Genomic DNA, 22,214 nt, shown 5'->3' on the forward strand with positions numbered 1-22,214 from the left:
CTCTAACTGCCTAGAAAAGGGCAGAGGAGCCGCTCCGTGAATTTGTGCTGAATGGAGGACTGTCTGATCTCGGGCTGAGAGGTCACAAGAAACAGAGAGTGCGCCACGGGGGAGGCCAAGAATCTGCGCAGTCCTGAAAGGCTTCTGGTCAAGTACTGCTCAAATGATCTCGAACATCTACCCCATCCCTTGGATTCTTTGCCTTCAGTTTCTGCATCCATGATGATCCCCCCATAGTATACTGGGGAAGTTCTCTTCCCAGGCTTCCCAGAACTTCCCAGGAAGTTCTCTTCCTTCAGGCCATGGTGGGGAAGAACAGAGAAATGGAGAGCACTCTGTGGAGAGCCAGGGGGGGTTAATCCCTCCTAAACCATGCCGCCAAGTTTCCTTTTGAGCACCCAGCTCACCGGTTTGTTTTTAGGTCACTCTAATGGTAACCTAAACAGTAAAAGCAGCCGTCACCTCATAAATGCAGGATCAGCAGGCCTCTTGCATGTATGAACTTGTCAAGATAATCACAAAAGGCACTTTTCCTTGAGATCATTAAAAATAATTAGTAAGAAAATATTTTTTGAATAAGGAGATAAGTTCAGCTGCAGGAGAAACATGCCCGTTTCTTATGTCCAAAAAATAAAAACCCCACGCTCCTTTATAAGGTCTTGGGCCTGTCAGAACAGGAAGATACATTCCATGATGACTCCGACCCTAGAAGGTTCTGCATGCCCTCTGGCTTCCACTTGGAGACAGAGGCTGGCTGGATAACCATCTCCTCCTCTCCTGGTCACACAGGATGCTTACCCAGGGAGAACATGGTTGGGTGTTCCATTCCTTCACCACCAGCATTTGCAAAATTTTCTCATTTATTCTCCAAAAATGAACTCTGAGAACCCCTGAAAACTGCTGTTCAAAGTGTAGGATCTGAAAGTGAAGTGGCCTGGGCACCCCATGTTGCCTCTCTACCTCCAAAGAGCTAGAGCTCCCACCTCCAAGCTCTTGGGAGGTTGTAATGGTCCCTTCCTCACTCCCCCAACATCTGATGCCTTCCTTACCTCCCTCTTTTCCCTAAATGCTCCTTGACCCCCTGAAGTTTATGCTCAGTAAAACTTCCTGGGGGAAATCAAATTCCAATAAATAATAATCTTCTTGCTCTGTCTTCATAGAAGGTCAGAACATATACATGGAAGCTGGACTGTGCATCCAGGAAAAGCTTCTCGGGAAAAGGCACTGTATGTTTGTACCTGATGGAATAGTGAGTTAGCCAGGGGAAGGGCAAGGACAGTTGGGAGGAAAGTTCTAGAGAGAGGAAGGGACTTGTGTGAGAGACACACAGTGGCATGCTGGAGACCTGAAATCAAGCTTGGCAGGGAAAGAGTGCCCAGTGATGACTCCCACACCACATGCAGTCAGATGTCCTATCCTGAGCGCTCTGCCCCAGAAAGTACTTACCAGACAACAGCAGAGACGGCCAGCCACACACCAGAACTCCATATGCTTCCAAAGCATAGACTCATCATGGGCTACATTTCTCGTCCTCTTTGCCTCCAAGTGGGGATCTGTGGTTACTTCTCACCAGTGAAATGTGCCAAGTGACGTGCGCCACCGTCAAACCAAGGCGTTTCAGAAGTAACTGTGCCTTCTTCCCTCTTTCCCCTTCCACCACCGGGATGTAGATGACCCTGCAGCCCTAGAAAATTGTGGGAACCCAAGATGGAAAGAGCACGCAGCCCTAAATCACCACGTGGAGGAGAACTACGTGCTGAGCGTGAACTGTTGCACTAGGCTATCACAGGAGAGAGAAATACTTTGGTGTTATGTCAAGCCACTAAAACTTGGGGACTTGATTGTCACAGCAGCTAACACGACCCTAATACACAGACTGGGTAATATTTATTTATTTAATTATAGGTAACCTTCTCCAGAAGCCAGCATCTAGCAAAACGTGGATATCAACTAGACATCTGTTGAATGAAAGGAATCCATTTGATTAGAAGGAGGGTCTTTCCAGAATCCCTCAAATCCCAGTAAACAAAAATCTTCTTATTTTGCTATAAGGCCAGAACACACACACTCTCTCTCTCTCTCTCTCTCTCTCTCTCTCTCACACACACACACACACACACACACACACACACACACAACCTGATTTTCCACACCAAAGCCGCATACACTTCATGGCCAAACCTGCTCCGGCTGTTTTTAGATTCATATGACAGCAGAGACTATCCTAGGAACAACCCTTTCAAGATTCTGTTCCCCAGCATGGGTAACATATAGGGCCAAATACCACAAAAGAAAATTGGAATAGGAAAGAAAAAGTCATCAAGAAAAATAGTCCAGATTTCTCATGATCTCACCCGTGAGTCAGATTTGCATTTGGGATAACAACTAACCGAGTAGACCAGAACAGTCTGTCTGCAAGATGTCGGCCTGCCAATTTCAACAGCACAGAGAAGGCACACTTCTTAAATTGGCTTAAAAGGACAAATCTAGTGCACTTGTTTATTTTTTTTTTTTCTTAAAAAAATTTTTAGGTGAACCAGCCTCCTGTTTAAAAATAACTTTCTTGGACATGAAACTATAATTTTCTTTTAAACACTGATTGCCAAGTACCTGCATCTTGCCATTTTGGATGGTGGGGAAAAGTCCTACAGAAGAGTCTTTGCTGTGTGAACTTAGAAAGCTGCCCTACCTCTCTGGGCCTAGATCTGTTCATTTATAAAATAGGAGATTAAAATAGATGATCTCTAACAGTCCAGAGAAGAAGTAACAGTCAGTGGAAGTAAATCTGAATTTTTCATGCCTTGCAAGTGTTTTCATATTCATGGAACCTACTCCTAACAGAAACAGGGTATTTTTTATGGGTAGCTTAATTTAGAGGAATTTACTCATTTAGGACAAAACGTGAGGTCCAAGGCACAGGAGGCATGAGCTGGTTTTCAGTAGTGAGAGGCAAGAATGGGATGATCTGTTCTCAAGTGAAAGGCAATGTGTGCATTAGTGAGCCATGACTGGGTGTCAGGACATTTTCTTCTTTTAGAAATAAAAGAGACTTTCAGAATCATTAAACACAATTGCTTCGCTCTAAGTGCAGAGAAAGTAGGACCTAATGGCGCTAGCTACTACAACTTGATGGTGGCAGTATCTAGACCAGAACCGAGTGCCAGCTGCTGACCTGTCACTCGTCACTACCGTCACAATCCTTCCCAATCCTGCTCTGCACCTGCTGCAGCACCTGCTGCCTCTCTGAACACGGACAGAGGCGCTGGTTATTCTGTTTTACGGCTGAGGGATTACTGTTGGCTTTTAATTCTTCACGCCTTACCTAACCCTCAAGCCCACAGACTAAGACTGCCCTCTGGGTACTCAAACAATAAGGTTCGGATCAGGTGAAAGATGGAGAAGTAATTCCATACCTTCGAGCACCTAAGAGGATAAGTATCCTTAGGGTTCTGGGAATGGCAGCTAAGGAGGACTATAAAAATAACCACTCACAGGTTATCTACAAGTCCAGTCTCTACAGCTTGGATTGCAGGTCCTTGCCTCAACTGTCCCCTTGGACCCCTTCCTCCAGCCCAGGTGTCACCCTAGACGGACTGCCTCCCATTTTGATGCTTATCTGCTGTTTTAATCAGACCTCTGGTTCCTTCCAGGGCAGCGTATTCGAGGCAAAAATGAAAATGAGGTAAATATTTGCTTATATAGTCTTTCTATACTTCAAGCCAATCCTACCCTGCCCCACCCCATCCTTACAATATGGGGTATCTCCTTTTCTTTCAAGTTTGTAAAAGAAAACCCAGGATTTCACCCTTCAGCCTCCATCACACAGCAACCTGGTACCTCTGCTGCTGGGACCTGCATTTCATTAAAAGCCATTCTAAGTAAATGGAAGAATTAACCCTTTCTTGTTCCTTCCCAAGTCTGTGGGAAATGGGAGTGGTGACCTATGAAGAAAATTGCATTTTGTTATTAGAATTGCTTGTTATAATAATAAAGTGTAGAAATAGAGGGGAAAGGTAATATAGCAATAAACATGGGGATATATTTAAGAACTTAAGCTCCAAACTTATTTATTTAAAAATGCTCTGTTTCAAGGAATTCTTCCCTTCTATTATCTTCAAAGGTCTACCTCTACCGGTGAAGGTACACAGCGGACGGTACTGTTCTCTACTGAACTGAAGTCTGTTTCCAATGTCAAATAGAAGGCCGTGGTTTAACAAAAACTGAGATTTAGGGACACCAGGGCTGCTCTGGAGGCCTGGCCCTAATACTGACTGTATCACTTGAGGAAAATTACTTAGCCCTCCATGTTCCTGGCTTCTCATCCATAAAATGAGGCTAATAATCTATTAGGAATCATAAATGAGATGATGTGGGCAAAGTATATGGCAGCGGCTTATTAACTGCTGAACTAAACCTCAGAGTTGGTAGAGGCATCAGAAGTCACCCAGCCCAATCTTACAGTATCAGTTCTCCAGCCTCAGCTTGCTGTTGGCAGTGAAGGGAAACTTACTACCTCTCAAGGCAATCCATGACACTCTGAGACTATAATGGTCACAGAAACATTCCTAGCATGGAGCCGTATCTCCTTCCGTTAATTTCAATGTTCTGGCCCTTGTTTTGGCTTCTGCACCAGAAATGAGAATAAGTCTTAGTGGTCCTGCACAAGAAAGCCATTGAAAATATTTTTTGGCCATCAATGGACTGTAGTTACAAACCTCCTGCGTGCAAATATATAGAACCACAGAGAAGTGAGGGATGGGTCCAGGTTTCTTGTTCAGGGGGCTGGTTGAGAGGGGTGCCATTGGCCAAGATAGGGTACAGAGGAGGAAGAGCAGGTCTGTCTAGGGAAGGAAGGGGATGAGTTCAGTTTGGGGTATATTGCTATGGAGTGGCTGAGGGTCGCCCAGTTGGAGATGGTAGGCTTACAGCGGACATGTGAGTCCAGAGCTCAGGAGAAGGGTTGGATCTAAAGGTACAGATTTGGGAGTGATCAAAATGTAGGTAGTGGTAGAATGAAAATGCAGCTGAAATTGTCCAGGGGGGAAATGAGAACATCAATGTTTAAGAGGCAAACTATAAAATCTAGTCCAAAAAGTAAAGGGGGATAAAAGTGGTTGCAAAAGTATATGAAAGGGCTCCATAGAGAGGAGCTCAGAGAGAAGATTGAAACTAAGTGTTAGTTTAAAGATTAGGTAGGAAGAAAACCAGGAGAGAAGTAGTGTCAGAAAAACCGGAGAATAGTGTTTCATAAAGGAGGAACTTGTCAGAGTATCAACTGAATTTATTGAAAAGTTTCCATTGGATTTAAATGCAGAGGCCCATCGGTGATCACAGCAAGGGAATTTCAGCGGAGGGTTGGGAATGGAAATCAGATTGCACAGTCCATTGAGGAATTAATGAGAGATTAAATAGGTGAAAATAGCTGATATAGACCAAGTTTTCAGGTCAGAGTGCAGGCTGGATGTGGAAATAGGTAGTTTGTGAGGGAGCAAGACTGAGGGGGTGGCTACTCATTCTCTCTGTGAAGAAAACATTAAGGTCCCTAGCTTGGAGGGTGGAAGCAAATCACGAGGTAGGAGTTGGAGGGGAAGGGGAAGCGTTAGACACTGGCGGCAGAATGGCAAGGGAAGGTGAGTGGGATCCTGTAAAGAGACTATCTGCAGCCCACGGAGCTGACGAGTTTAGAGACCATTTTTCTGCAGGTGCCCCCATCGAAGTAGACGGGTAGGTTTTTTTCTTTCATAGAAATGCTTGGCAGCCAGGAGATAGAGGCAGAAAACGCAGGTGGTTGAACTTACTTGGAGTAGGATTTTGGAGGGTAGGGATAGCAAGAGGAAAAGAGATAAGGGAGGTTAGAGTATTGGCAAAGGAACCGATAAAGCTATGGTCCATAGGGGTGTGGGCTGGAAGGAGAAGGATTTGAAGGTAGCTATTGTCTTCCCTGCAAATCTCTCCTGCTAACTCCCCCATCTTGGACCCCTTGCTTTGGGATAGGTTGCTTGGCACCATGTGTTGCCCAGAACGGCACACAATAGTCTAGATGTGTGGGCCTAGTACAAAGGGTCAACTCTCTGTTTCTGGGACTACTTAATAGTCACACCGCAGTATCGATACACACTGATGGTAGAGTCGAATGAATTTCCTAAATCTTTTACACAGAGACCCCGTTAAAGCAGGTTCCTGACCATCCTATAATAAATGCAACTGGTTTTTTCAGACATAAATACAGAACCTTCACTTGAGCCCTTTGGCTGACTCTTGCAAGATTTGGCCTATCCTGTAAGTCTAGATTCTGATACCGGTATGAAATGAGGTCACCGTGCTTCCCAGATCTGGGTCATGAGCAAATGGGATAAACATGTCATCCATATCTTTATTCAAGTTGGCGATAAAAATGTTGAGCAGGAGAAGGATAAATCCAATAGCAGAACTGTGTCTGACTCTCATTACTAGAACCCTCTCTCTAAATGGACACCAATCCATCAAGCCCTTTGTACAGCATTTAGCCAGTCAGCTACAAATCACCAAACGCTGCTACTGTGCAGTCCACATTTCTCCATCTTGCCCGCAAAGATCTCACAAGGGATCATCCAAACACCTTGCTGAGAAGTCCAGATACACTATGTCAACAGCTTTCCCATGATGTACTAGCCTAGTAACCTTATCCCCGTTGGATAAAAACACAATGCACTTTTCTTTGCTGTGTCTTATACACCTACGACCAGATGGAAATTGGTTTATGACCTTTTACGGCTTTATAACATTTCCTGTCTCACCATGACATCACTTTTCCCCAAGCCTAGAGCTTCAAAAGACCACAAAGGTGTTAAGAACTCAGTTTCTAAACCTTCCTCCTACTCCAGTATATCAGGTTACCTGATCTCCCAGGCGGCTGAAATGAAGACTGTTAGCCTAATAATGAGACTATATCAGAAAAGTAACTCCTTCAAATGAGGGGGTGTTTTTATGAGGGGCCCCCTTTGTCCTGTGTTGGAGCTTCCTCCCAGCTGCCCTAAAAGGCAGTTTAAATTGTATTTCCTTGAATCTCATTTTGAAAGTAAAGCCAAAGGGGCGCCTGGGTGGCTCAGTCAGTTAAGCGTCTGCCTTCGGCTCAGGTCATGATCCCGGGATCCTGGGATCGAGCCCCACGTCGGGCTCCCTGCTCAATGGGGAGTCTGCTTCTCCCTCTCCCTCTTGTGCTCTCTCTCTCAAATAAATGAAAGTAAAGCCAAATATGGTTGTCTCTGAGCTTTCTTGAATACATCATTTTCAAAGAGGGTACTGAAATCTTGGAATTTTAAATCTCACTAGCTATGTATTCAGTCACTTAAAAGAAAATCGTAAGATGAGAAGCATATAACTCAAAGATCAACAACAAGAGTGAAAAATGCCACGGCGTTTATGAAAGCTATAATCCCTAATTACACGGAGAGTGACACCTCTTTCCCTAGGCAACACTCCTTAGAAGCTGCCAATGCATTTAACAGAAATAGTTTAGCCAATCCATCAACATCTGTTTAACGCCCACTGCTGGGGACACAAAGAGGTGAAAAGTATGGCCAGGTGTCCTCAGAGAATTTGCAGTCTAGTTTGGGAGTTGGGTAAAGAAAAAAAACAAAACGAAACACCACTTTCACCCAAAAGTGCATCACCCAAAAGCCGCACGTGCTAGATGCCAAGTGAAGTGCCAGGCAGCAGGTGTGCCAGACGTTCTGGGGGAGGCTGCCAGCTGGAGCGGGGGGGGAAGGGAGGACACTTTTTACAGGGAATGAGACTTCACTGGGGCCTTAAGGGATGAACAGAATTTAAGCAATGGGTAGATGGGCTTCTGGGTAGGAGGTGTAGAATAAATGTGTGTAGCTAATGTAGACAAAAGAAGTTAAGTCAGATCCAAATTCCCTCTCACTTCTCAAATATAAAGAGAAAAGCCTGATGCTCAACTGGGAAATTAACAAAGAAACACCTGACTCTGCCATACAGGGTCTGTGCCTCCCATCGAAGCTTGGCCAAGGTCACGCAGGGATCGATGTCCACTACATTAACTCTAACAAGATGTTCCTATGAAAACCCTAATAAACTATTATACACAGCACAAATTTCATTAAAACCCTCCACTGCAATTTAAGTTTTGAGACTAATGGATTTTCTAAGAATGCAACAACATACGCCACAGAGGTAAAATCCCAAGAAGGAGAAAAACAAGTAGGTGTTTGCACCACTGGCTCCACATTAGAACCACCTGAGGGGGGAGGGGTGGTGTTCAGAAGAGACCAATGCTTACGCTGTACCTCCTACCCATTCCATCACAATCCCTGGGGTATCAGCATTTAAATTAAAAATACCAGTGATCCTACTTCATTCTCTCAACAAATTATTCTCTGGGTGCCTACTATATGCCAGCACTACTATAGCACAGCACTTCTTGAAGATATAAGAATGAACCAAACAGACCCCCCTTTCAAAAAACTACCCTCATAGATTTTACGATTTTACATTATAATGAAGTCGAGCAGGCAGAAAAAGCAAATTAAATCAGTAAAATATATGACATGTTAAAAAGCTGACAATGTGCTAAGGAGAAAATAAAGCTGAGAAGGGGGATATGTAGTCTCAGACTGGAGTAGGTGGCATGGAAGACTTCACGGAAGGTGACATTTAAATCAAGAACTGAAGGAAGTGAGGGAAGAACTCAGCTACAGGAGAGAGGAACACACCAGGCAGAGGACATAGCAGGTGCAATGGCCCTGAGGCAGAAGCATGGTGGTGTGGCCGGAGCGGGGAGGGAAAGTAAATAGAAATGAAGAAGTCAGAAAGGGAAGGGCTTAGTAGGCTATGTAATAATGAGTTTGGCTTTTACGTGGAGTGAGATGGGATGCTCCTGGGAAGGTCCGAACAGAGAAGTGACACGATCTGATTTACAGTTTTATGATAATCATTCTGGCTGTTTTGTTGAGAATAGACTAATGGGGAAAGGGGCAAGATAGCAACTGAGCAATTTTCAAAATAGTCCAATTGAGAGATGAGGACAACTTGGAAGAGGGGAGAGGTGGTATGCAATGGTCAGATTCTGGGTATATTTTGGAGAACTAGCCAGAAACAAAGTATCTGGAAGAGGCAGGGGTAGGAATCTGGAATTTGATTTTAGATGTTAATGTTTGAGATGAACATTAGACAGTGGAGATTCAAGTCAATAATTATGTATGCAAGATTGAAAATATACTGGTACAAATTCTTAGCTTATAGATAGCATTTAAAGCCATGAGAATGACTGACATCACAGATAACAATCGCAGAAGGAAAAGACAAGAAGCGAAAGTAATGACTCCTGGGCCGTCCAGCATTAAGAGGTCAGGGAGAAGACAGGCAGCCAAGAAAACTGGGAAGGAATGCAGACTGGTGAGCAAGGAGGAATGCCTAGAGACCATGGTGTTCAGAGAGTTAAGGGAAGGAAGCATTTCAAGAAGGGATTAACTGTGTGCATCAAATGCTTTGAAGGCACAAGGAAAAGGCTGAGAATTGGTCCTTGGATTCAGCAATGTGGACCTCATTAGTGACCTTGATAGCCTTGAGAGCCAGTTCCAAGTCTCCAACAGAAGAGGGGTTCATGAGGTTCAGTATGTTCTTGAAGCAATGCCTTCTCCATCGTCTCTCCCTTGTCCCAAAAGACAGTTAAATAATTTGATAGCATTGATAATTCAAGGCAATCTGAATTTTATTTTTTATTCCCCATGCATAGAATATGAAATGTATATATCTTTTCTCTCTATGTGGCACATGCTAAGTAAATATTAGTTGAACGGAAAAGAAAAAAAAAGTTTGCAGCAGTGAGGACAAAGTATGAGCTCTAGGAGAGAACTGAGCATAACTGATAATATTACCTCCTTCAAATGTTTGCTGAGCACTCAGAGTTTTCAGTGGTTTTTATGGGCAGCTACCTACCTCCCATCCACAGCACCACCACTGTTAATAAAGTTCGTATGTTTTGTCAAGCTTAAGATAGAGAATAGCAGTTGAGAAAGAGTTATAAAAATAAGTAAGGCCGGGGCACCTGGCTGGCTCAGTCAGAAGAACATGCAACTCTTAATCTTGGGGTTGAGTTTGAGCCCCACATTGGGTGTAGGGATTACTTAAAAAATAAACTTTTAAGAAATTTAAATAAACAAAAAATTAAATAAGTCCAACTATCCTAGCATGCAGGTTCCAGTCTGGATTTTATCGATGGAAATACAGAAGTGCTTCTTGATTCAGCAAATGAGAATTGTGGTGGGTGGTGATATTCCACATCGGAATGGCACTTACAATTCAACCTGGACTTCACTGTGATTACCCACCTGCCTGTCATCAAGAACAGTGAGCAGGCCCTCTTCGGTTTATGATAAAAATAAAGGAGACTGCCTATGAGTGACATTTTACATGCACAAACCTCTGGGCAAAGTTCTGGTTACCACAGCAAACCCCACTCATGACAGACAGCAGAGACAAAGCACATGACATATCAAATAGCCAGAGTTCTGCCTTCCTGTAGGAGAGCAGTCGTAATTGCCAGATACACTAATCAGCCACTGTAGCCCTCTCTACAAATAAAAGCCCAACCTACATTTGTGGGTCTTGGCTATTCTTACAATTACTATTTGCCTGAAATAGTAGCTTCTGTCTGATGTTTACTTATGGGGATGCTGATGTAATTCTCAAGATGGAACTTATTTTTAAAAGGAGGTCCAACAGCAGGGAAGGAAACCAATAGCTGCTTTCTCATTCTCCCCACTCTGCAACACTAGCAGAAGTTCTTCTGAGTCCCACATCTGGCTGGTACCTGTCCTTTTGGCCTCTTCCATGACTGGCCCAGAAAAATGAACCAATCTCTTAGCAAGACCCAATAGAGAGGGTCCCGCTACCAACCAACCTAAAAATGGAGTCCATGTTATCACCTAAGAAGAGATGTGGAGGCAGAAAATGCCACACTGAGGGAAATGTCGGTGTCCAGGAGGATGAATAGTGCAGGGCTTTTAGGAATGCAAATTTCACCCTTGCATAAAGGACACGTGAAGGACATGGTCATTTCTGCCCTTCCTGTAGAGGTTCAAGGAAGAGGGTTTAAACCATTAAGTCTCCAGATAGATCAGAAAAAGTCATGAGCCTAAATGCCCAAATGGAGAAAAAAGAAATAATGTTTTAGCTTCTCAAGCTTAAGCTCCAGGGCCAACTTTTCAGAGAAATAGTACATTTGGAATTCAAGTAAGTAGATTTTTTCTCTGTGTTTTACCAATCTATGTCCTGGGCTTATGAGCAGAAAAATGAGTCAGAAAATGTAGAGATCTGTGGGGATTTTAGGGATCCTGGAAGTTCCTGCTTCTCAGAGATGCTATATGGAATAAGGTTAAGAGCACAGCCTTAGAGGACAGAGAGATCTGGATTCAAATTCTTGCTCCAAGTCTTAATAGATGTGCAACCTCGGGCAAATAATTTAAACTTTTTGAGCCTATTTTTCGGCTTCTGTAAAAAAAAGGATAACTGGGAACAGTGCTAAATCTGCTCAACAGCTGTTTATTGAGTGTCTAATGTATACTGGGCACTGTTGTCAGCACTGGAGAGCCAGTGAGCAAGACAAGGTCCCTGCTTTGATGAAGCTTGCATTCCAAAAGGTGAGACAACCAATAATAAAAAAAAGAAAATCAAAACTGTTTCAAACAGAATAGGAGTAACGTGATAGAGTGCTGGTGGGGGGTCATTTTAGATCATATGGTCAGGGAGGAGAGGGCCTATGCAGGTCTGGAGGCAGCTTCCTGGCAGAGGGAAGACCCTACTCTGGGATACAGCTTGGAATGTCCCAGAACAGAAAGGACAGTGTGTTGGCACACACAGAGTAAGGACGATGAGTCCTAGCAAAGGAGGTCATCTGAGAGGCAGGCTGGGGCAAAGGGCCTGGTTGTATTCAAATGGCAATGAGAAATCCCCAGTTGTAAACTGTTAGGTGACATGACTTGTGTTTTTATTTTTTATTATTTATTTATTTTTTTGAGAGAGAGCATGCATGCAAGTGGTGGGGGGGAGGGGCAGAGGGAGAGGGAGAGAGAATCTTAAGCAGGCTCCACACCCAGCATGGAGCCCCATGCGGGGCTCAACTTGGGGCTCAATCTCATGACCCTGTGATTATGACCCAAGCTGAAACCAAGAGTTGAACATTTACCTGGCTGAGCCACCCAGGTGTCCTGTGATGTGTGTTTTTAAAAGACCCCTCTGGCTTGTGTGAGGAGAGGGACTAGGAGTCAAGAGTAGTCTCAGGAGGCCCAGATAGAGGGCTACTGTGCAGCAGTTCCAACCAGGTCGGCTGCCGTACAGGTGGACAGAGGGCCAAAAAGATTTACAGATTCGGTTGCTGGTGTGAGGAAAAAAAGAATGAAGGTCTTGAGGTTTTGGGAACGAGCCTTTAGGTGGATGGTGGTGCCATATACTGAGCTGGGAGAAGGAGAAGGAAATTACTCGCCAGGAAAGAAATATCAAGGATCCTATTTTGATCAAGCTAGGTCTGAGACACCGGTTGCACACAGATCAGCACACTGATGGTAGGTACAGCCTTGAGGCAGAGAAGATCTCCCTAGGAGGGAGAATGGCTAGAGAAGAAGACCCAAGGTCAAGTCCTGGGGCAACATCATAAAACACTGAATATTAGTTGTTGTTATTTTCAGTACACTGGGAAGGCAAATGTTGGCCAATTATTGTTATAAGCATTGTTTTATCCATCCATCTACCCACGCATCCCACCATCCATTCATACCATAAACGATCACAGAGCACATTAATGAGAGACAGGAGAGAAAAGAATGTAATAGTAGGTCAAGAATGTAAGCTCTGGAGCCAGACTGCTCTATTTAAATCCCAGCTCCATCTGTAACCTTGGAGAATTTGCTTAACCACATTGTACCGCCATTTCTCCATCTGCAATGTTGAATGGTGTCCCCCCAAAAGACATGTCCGTGTCCTCGACCTGCGAATGGGACCTTCTTTGGCAAAAGTAATGACATGGAGGATCTCAAGATGAGATCATCTTAGATTATCTGGGTAGCCCTAAATGACAAGGGTACACATGAGACACACAAAGTGAGACATGCAGACAGAAGAGGAGATGTGAACATACAGAGAAGATGATACGAAGACAGAGACACAGATCAGAGTGAAAGAGTTACAAGGAATGTCAACAACTACCAGAAGCTGGAAGAGGCAAGGAAAGATTCTCCCCAGGAGCCTCCAGAGGGAGCATGACCCTGCCAACGCCTAAATTTCAGACTTCTGGCCTCCAAAACCATGAGAGAATAAATTTCTGTTGTTTAGCCACCAAGTTTGTGGTAATTTGTGATAGCAGCCCCAGGAAATGAATAGGGGAATAATAACAGTGTGTGCCTCACTGACTCATAAGGAGAATTAAATGAGATAACATATGTAAAGCATCTAGAACAGTGCCTGCCAAACAGGGAACATTCAAACAATTTAAATTTTTAAATTTTATCCATGTACTGGACATATCCATGTGAAGGAGCCTGAAGAATGGGGGAAAAGACATATGTGGAGAGACGCTGAAAATAAAGATGGTGCCCAGAAGCTGAGCAGGTGAGGGACCAGAAGGGGGAAGGGTACTCAGGTGCTACAAATTGCTGAACACCGCTCCCCAGCATTCCGCAATAAAGAGATCAGTAAGCCTTACATCTGCTCAGGTTTTTGAAGATGAGTAGTAGGTCCAGAGAAGGGTTACTGCAATTTTTTACAGTATCTTCCTCTGCTCACACCATCTCATTGCCTGCTCTCTCATGAGAGCCCATGTTGATGAGGACATTCAGAGCAGATTTTCTGGGGACAGCTGTCTCTTCCTTTAGCCTAATAATATTGGGAATAACGGTGACCAGGGCGGGGTGGGGGTAGAGAGTAGCAGTGGAAAACTGTGGAGGAAAACGATGCCAATTTTGTATGCTGAGTGATTTTATAATAATATTTGCATGGCTGCTTTAACCTGGGAAGCTAATTTTCTTCACCAGGAGACCCATATAGCACAATATAATTTTACCCAAATCTCTATAAAATACACTGTGCCAAAAGGCGGGTGAGGGGGGAATCCAACTGAAACACAGCTGAAATCAGACATTTTATAAGTGTCCCTTGGCCAACACACAAAAATGTAAAGTTTATTGACATCTTGCTTTATTAAACTTTGCTCCATTCTCATCTTCATAGGCAGAGAAAAAAACATTCAAACACTGGAAGAGAGTTAGTGATCACCTGCATGCAAATATAAGGAGTGTCAGGGTGAGGAACCTTACTGGGTGTTCAACTTGTAGGCACCAACCCAAGATACTATGGCTAATCTGAAACACACTTGCCTCTCTACTCTCTGGAAAGAGACTTGGGGAATATTGGAATTACAGTATCATCCCAGGACATGTACGTAGGATAACCAGGTTCACGTTATACAGGCATCTGTAAAGTGCTGGCCTTCGGTGAAAGGGACAAAAAAGCCAGTGTGTATTCTGTCTTACCCCTAGGTAGCCCAAGATCTTGTTAGGAGCAACTATAGCCAGACCAGGTGCCAAGAGAGCAAAGCCCCCACCACCCCCTTTCTCTGGATGCCCAGAGGCTCCCTGTGAGGCAGGCTAGTCTCCCCACTGTCTCCTGACTCTACCATGATCCAAATATACCCCCTCTCCTACTCTCTGCCCAGCACAATTTCTACTCACTCAGCAGACTGGTTTCAGCCAGAGGGCTGACTTTGGACTTGCACAGCACCATGGAGGGCCCCTGTTCATGGTAGGGGTCCTCTTCTGCATTGTATCCACGTGTCTTCATTCTTAGCAAAGCAGATGATCACTCTTCAGAGGCCAGGACAACAGCGTATGTATGGACAATTTGGTGGCAGTAGCTGACTTAAAGTCTAGTGTATGCAAAGCCAAGTACTAGAACTGTCCAGATGTTGATAAAAAGGAGACCACAAGTGGCTCAGCTCAAATCCAATTCCACTGTTGCTAAAAACTTCAAAGGGGACAGCCTGGGAACCATTCTGTTAAGGGCCACATATACCATGGAAGCCCCCCTCAGGAGGCTGTTCAAACACTGTAGATCTTACCTAAAATGAGCTAAATTTGCCTTCAACCTGGAGGCAAAGGATTGGGTAGTTCTCTTTCAAGAACTTGCAAATCCTCAGGAGTTTGTGATTTTTTTTTTATCTTTGTGTGAATAGCTACGCATTTCAGGCTGCTTCCCCACTCCCTTGCTATTATTTCATTGAAAGCTTGTGACAATAGTGTGTGCCAAACTAGTCCTCTTTGCTGTAAAGTCAGTTCTCCAAGCCTTGCTTCTCCAAAACCTCTTCATGTGTCCTAGAGTGCTTTATGAGCCCCAGAAACCCTTTAAAACCTAAAAACAAATAATCCAAGAATAACTTAATCAACCAGATGGTCAATGCTATCTGCTTTCATTGGATTGCTTCACAAAGAGAGCTAATTCTTAAGTTTCTGATTTTCTGCAAGTTAATAGCCCAGTCACTGTTCACTCAATGTATATACGTAGGTAATGCGCGCATCAAGGAGGCAAGCGCTCTGAGAACGGGGATTGTTTCCCTGCCCCATTGAGAATGTGGGGTTGGAGAGGACCCCATTGGCATCGGAGAGAGGCCACAGCCGGGGCAGGCCTCTTCCCGGAGCTGGAGAGGCTTCAAAGACAAATGTGTCTTCTCCGCACACTTAGTGCCTTAACAAGCCATCTCCAGGCTCAGCCGCCTTATCAGACCACAAAGGGCCTCTTCAACGACTGACTTTTCAAGCCGTAAATGCTCCCAGTGTTTTCTTGAACACATTTGTAAATAGAATGCAGAGCTCTTTAGATCACAGGCAATCGGAGCCTAAATCCGATGACCTACCTGGCTTCCCGTCCTGCCTCTGCCCAGAGCTGCAGAACACACAGGAAAAGAATTCTTTCCCAATTCTCTCTTTTTCCCATTTCTAGCATAGGGATAGTGTAAGATCGGAAATTTAAAACATTTAAATGCCATAGAAGGATCTATCACTGTATATGCGACCTATGTTTAGGCCCAAAGAACAACACAATTGACGTAAAATAAATAAATAAATCAGGAATAATCTGAGAAAATACTTTTATACTTTGAGTTCCTTAAAGAAACATCATACACATTTTCCCCCAATATCATTTAATTTGGCACACACCTAGTGAGTGTTTAGTAAATCAAATTAAGTGCTCCTTTTCCTCTGCTCTTGACTAATAGGGGAGAATATTTATTTAATCTTTCTAAGTATAATCATGATTCATTCATAAAACCAAGTGGGTACACAGATTTTCAATTCCTCTTCACCCACCTGCATTTTACACCTATTGCCACTGAAGACAACAGTTCTGCAAATCTAGCCACTACAGATGTGATTCCACTTCCAGTTGGGCTAGAAGGTGGCAAGTTCTCCACTCTTCTGGGCCTCGGGTTCCTCCAATATGGGAATTAGCAAGTCTGAATGCATCACCCCTTCCAAAGCACAGAGGAGGGGAGACTCTGCAGGATCTTCCTGCTTTGAGCCCTGGCAAGGTGACCTTTGCATGTAAACTACAGATGTATCCACTGAAACAAGTCAACAGATAAAAAAGGCAGACATCCTGAAAGATTCCTGAAGGTGGGAACAGGGAGGTGAGAGGCTGCTCCCAGCGGTCCAGAGCTTTGCATCCAAAGCTGAAAGCAAGCTTCGGCTGTGTCCGCTAAAAAGTCCTGCCTTGTACACTCACTGGGTTGTGTCAAAGCCCCTTTGACAAGAGGCTTATTCATTTCTCGACACACTAACAGAAGGTCCTACTACTTTGTAGCAGGCACTGTCATTGAGGGGTTTGCATACATACCTCGGTATCTTTTTTCATTCCTCCTGAGAACGACCCTGTGAAGTCGCTATTGTCCCAGTCTTGCACAAGAGGAGACCGTATTGAATATAGATATTCAATTGAATAGATCAATATTTCTAGTGATCTGGCCAGTGAGAAGTTTTCTGCACTGCTAGGACTCCAGCCAAAGCCTCTGACCCCAATTCCAGAAACCTTCCTTTCCCTCTTGGCTGCCTCGGCCGGTGCCAGGCACCAGGTTCACCTACCCGGCTGCTAGCAGTACTTCTGCCTGCCCCACCCCCCTTACCCCCCACCCCCAGCAGCCAGGCACCTCTCCTGTTTTACCAAGATGACACATCCTTCCACTACACTGCAGGCTCCTTCTCCAGTGCCTCTCCCAACCTCTGCTTCCCTCCTACCTTCCCAGGAAGGGAGATGCCAGCTTTTGTTCTTTCCCTGCTCCTGTTCACCTCTGGCTTCTTCCCTCCCAAACACCCCTTATCTTGTCTTCCCTCTCTCTCACTGCTCTTTTGTTTACCACACATGCCTGGGAAGGGGATTTGGGGAACATTCCCGGATAAACCTTCCCACAACACTACCACCTCCTCAAAATACCCTTCAGATTATTTTTAACTGGCACACCTCTGGATCCAGTGTCTATGCGCCAGACTTCAATCATCTTGGCGATCACTCTCTCTGTCGTCTGGTGAACCTGGCTCTCATGACTTTCCTTGACAGACACTGTTCTTAGTCTTTGAGAAGACTGGCCTTTCTCAGACATTCCTGCCTCTACCTGTCTGCCTACCTCCCTCAGGGGCTTGCCTGCCGCGTCCCACATGGTCCTATGGAGACACTTCTGAAGGCAGAAGAGAGAGGTTAAAAACTGTCCAGTCTCCAAGTCTGTCTTTAGAGATTCAGCCTCTCTTTGAGTTCTGTCCTGACCTTTTGCGGGTTCATCTTCCTTGGGACGCTTCCCCTGGGGATTGGTGCAGTAAGAGGGCCCTGAGGCCACATTCCAACAGAGACCTCCCCCACCACCTGACACACACACACCACAGTCTAAGTTACAAAGGCCCACAAAGGCCAAGGGGGTATCTGCAGCTCTGTGTCATCTTGTCCAGCCTACCAGGTCTGGGACAACACCAAGTACAATCAGCTGGCGGTGGGGAGAGGGAGGTCATGGAGTGTTGCCTCTGCCTCTCTCCCTGAGGAAGCTAGTGGACGGCTGGTGGAGGCCTTATCTGGGCATGAGTAAGATATGGTCCTAAAGAAACAGGCCCAGGGCAGCATGATGAGTGTGCCAACAGGCTCTGTAGAGCCAAGTCCAGAGGTAGGACTGCTCAACTTGGGAGAGAAAGACAGAGAATCACAGAGGAGGAGACCCTTGAGCTGGGTCTTGAAGAGTAAGAAGTGGTTCATCAGGAAGACCAGGGAAGAAAGTATATTCAAGGGCCTCAACCCTCCTACTACCGCCCCTAGCAAGTCAGCATCGTAGAGGCAGCGAGTACGACAGGTCAGGAGGTCTACAGCTCCTGTGTGTATGTGGGGTGTGTACACGTGTGTGTGTGTGTGTGTTAGGGGACACAGCAGGAAAGAAGTCTGAGCAGGCATATAGGATTTGGAATTTATTCTGTATCCTGGGAGCCACTGATAGGTCTGGGAGACTGAGTAGAAGTGGGAAGAGGGAGGAGGGGGCTGGGAGGGTTTCTTCGGGTTGCTCATTTGCTGAATGTTAAAACTCCAAACTCCCTATCAGTCACCTATGTATTCACATGCCCGCCTAGCCTTCAAGTGATTCTTGCTTCTTCTTCACTCCAAATCCAAGTAGTGCCCATACTTCAAGGCCATGTCTAACGAACTTTTCCTTTCTTCCCACAGCCTGCTGCCAGGCTTCCATGACCTCCTGTGCTCACCTTATTACAGTAACCTCCTCACTGGACAACTCACCTCCCATCTCTCCCAGTTCCGAATCTTTCTGCCAGAGATCAGATTCATCTCCCTGAAGCACAAAGCGACAATCCCTAGCTCAAAAATCCCAAGTATTTCCCTATCAGCTGCAGAACGAAGCTTCCCCAAGACCTCGGGCCAGCTTCTTCTTCCGTCACATCCCTGGGGCCACATCCACAGTCAGGATCAACCCCTCAGCCCACGGCTTCTCTACCTCAGTTCTCCTCCATAGAGCCTTTCAGATCTCCTCAGTCCAAAGGGACTTCTCTCTCCTCTGTCCTTCTAAAGTCTTTTATTTTGGCCCACTCTTCGGGTACCTTATTCATTAGATCATCCCCATCGTCCAATAAATACAGGGCGCCTATTACATGCCCCACGCGCACTGGTTTGGGTGGGAGCTGTCAGTTTCCTCCTCTCCCTTCTCCTGACAGACTGAAACTCTGAGATCAAGGAGGGAGCCCCTGCGCATCCCCAGGAACCTCTGAGGGCCTATGCACGGCAAACCACAGGTACTCCAAAAATAAAATGGTTGAAATGAATAGAGAAATTATCATAAGTTTCCTTAAATAGTAAACTGCCTTAAGTGCATGCAAAATCAATTTTAATGACAAAGATTTAAAGTATAATTCAATATTTTTCTAGGAGCATATTAACTATGTCAAGGGAAGGTGAATGTATATACTTTACATGGCTCTGATCCTTCCCCTCCTAGCACATCCCCCACAGGAACACAACTCCTCCATCTCCTTGTCTGCCTACCCCCTACACACACTTACACCGCTATGTGGTTATTAGCGGAGCAGCAGTGGAAGAAGGAATTGATGAAGCTAGAACAACCACCTACAGCCAGGGATGTGTTCGGAGACATTCTATTCTGCCCCCGCAAGCAACCCTCCCACACCACACTTGCCAACCTGGACCTATTCGGCAGCCACCCAGAAGCCACCGCGGGGGGGGGGGGGGGAAGGGGCAGTTAGCTGGCCCTGTAGAAACAGCAAGCTGGGAGAGAGCCCGTCCAGAGCAGGCTGAATGTGGGAGACCCCACTGGGGAAGGACTAGCAGCACGGAAGGTCCTGGGGAGCTCTCTCTAGAAGCAGATCCATGGTATCACTTTCTGCAGCCACTCAGGGACCCCCTCCAGCTTCATTGTGCTTTGTCAGGGGTAAGACATCCACCCAAAGCACCTAACTCTGTGGCAGGCAGAGGCCAGGCCGGCCGCCAGAGACAGATGCGGCTCCTTCCCCCTGCAGTCGGCCACCTCCAGTCCCAGTGCAGGGCAGCTCTGGAATGCCCTCGTGCCTGCCATTCCAGTCTCTGAGACCAGCCCGTGCCAGACCTGTCCTCTTACACTCCAGTGTCTCTTATCAAGGTCTTTACATTGATCAGGCCTCTGAGGGCAGGCTTCTGGCAAACTCCAATCAGGGACCCTGGACCCTCCCCCTACTCAGTTTAGCATTGCAGGAAGACAAGCAACCCAAAGACCTAAAACATCAACGCAAACCTGAGAGGGAGAGGGGGTGAGAGGAGAGACAGAGACAGAGAGAGAGGGCGGGGGAAGAGAGAAAGGAACAAGGCCAGATTTTAGGGGGAACTCGACTTCACAGGGGAAGCAGGATTTCCTCATGTGTACGCTCCCCATCTCCCTGGGAGATGCCAATACTGCCCCCAAAGACGTCCTTGCTTTATGCGCGCCCCCTCCGTTCCCTTTACCCGCGCGTCTGTTGCGCGGGCACAAACCAGGCGAGAGATGAGGAAGCGCGGGAGCCTGAGTACCTCCGCCCTGGAGGAGAGGACCAGGCGACCGCCCAGGTACGGGGGACGCAGGGCGCGGGCCCGGGCAGGGGCTCCTGGCCCTGTCCTGAGTGTGCCCAGCTGTGCGGCTCGGGTCATCCCGTTGTCGCTGGCCTTCTTCCCGCGGCCGCGTCCTGCTCGCCCCCGGCCGGATACGAGGGGAGTTTGAGCCGCCCAACCCGGGTTCGGCTCCCTACATACCGCCGTGCCGGGGCTGGGGTTCCCGCACCGGGATGTGTCACTAAACTTTCCCGGGCTCGCTCGGTCTCGTGGGAGGGGGTGGGAAGGGGGTTGCCAAACCGCCCCTCCCCCGCCCATCCGAAGCCCCGCGTCCCGGCCGCAGCGGGACGGTCGCTTCACCTGCGCGCGGCTCGGCGGAGCCTCCCACTGCTCCTCGTGCGTCCGGACCCAGGCGCCGCCCGGCGGGTCTCCGCGCTGCCGCCGCCACCGCCGCCGCCGCCACCGCTGCTTCCACCGCCGGTGCAGCCGCCGCGCCTGCCCGGAGCTGCAGCGACGCGGTTCGCCCTCAGCCGCGGGAGGCGCAATCCCCGGCGCCCGCGGCTCGGCGGGTCCCCGCAGCCGCCACCCCACCGCGTCTCTCTGCCCGCGGCCGGCACGCACCGGCGCCCAGCTCTCCCAGCTGCGCGGCGCTGGGGATCCACGGAGCCTCCAGGATGGGCGGGGATTCCCTCCCTCTGGTAGATTCGAGGGGCGGGAACTCCCTTCCTGGAGTGACAGGGACGGGGGGCGGGGATTCCCCTGCAGGAATGACAGGGTGGGCGGGGATTCCCCCCCCCACCCTTCCCCCCCGGAGCGAGGCGCACCGCGTGCAGTGTCCCTCCGGGTGAACCCGGAGTCCTGGTGCGCTGTCTTCAGAAACCTGGGGATCCTGGGAGGAAAGGATCCAGGGAGATGGCGGCTCAGAATTTCCAGATGGCGGGGCCTGGGGCGCCATCTAGGTGGAAAAAGATCTAGGGGACTGGAAGTTGCCTTTGCATAGCGTCGAGAAAAATGTCAATTGCCTTACACAAGAATGGGGTGGGGAGGCCAAAGGAGATGGGGGAAGGACTAACCACCCACACCAAGAAAACTTCGGCCTCTGGTTCTGGTCCCAAATTGACTTAACACTGGTATGGGAATTTCGAGAATTTCGGGGTAACCTCTGGGCACCTCAGAGCTGCTTAATCCCCTAGTTAAGCTCCTGAGAGAAATCCTCAGAGACAAAGTCCTATGGCCCTGGAGTGGTGGTTTTTGGTCCCTGGGACAACTAGCCAAGAGCCCCTGCTTGAGTGGACTGTGAGAGCTAATGCCAATCGCCCTTGGCCTTATTCCAGGTCAGTCGAGGAACAGAAGCCTCAGGCTTTTTGGATCCTCCATTCCCGTGGATTTTCAGGAAGCCCTTCAAATATTTTTGGTTCTTTTTTTGTCATCCCTGTCATTCTGCCTACCACAGGGAGAGGATGATAAGAACGTAATAGGGAGACTGCACAGCTCTGCAAATTAAGCTCTCTTAAGAGGAAAAAGCTGGTCTTTTTCAAGTGCTAGCAGATAAGAGTTAAAAACATATGAAAAATTACAAAACCTGGGATAATGAATAGTTGAATAATGCTTTTGAC

At 46.9% G+C, this 22,214-nt stretch overlaps 1 pseudogene; it reads right to left on the minus strand.

Moving 5' to 3' along the window:
• Nucleotides 1-21,553, minus strand: part of LOC148164417 (uncharacterized) — a 109,089-nt pseudogene extending 87,536 nt beyond the window's left edge.
• Between the last annotated feature and the right edge of the window lie 661 nt (nucleotides 21,554-22,214).

The sequence above is a fragment of the Eumetopias jubatus genome, unplaced genomic scaffold (assembly GCF_037043125.1).
Source record: "Eumetopias jubatus isolate StellerSeaLion01/CBP00866 unplaced genomic scaffold, mEumJub1_p1.0 scaffold_5, whole genome shotgun sequence".
In the NCBI taxonomy this organism is placed as follows: domain Eukaryota; kingdom Metazoa; phylum Chordata; class Mammalia; order Carnivora; family Otariidae; genus Eumetopias; species Eumetopias jubatus.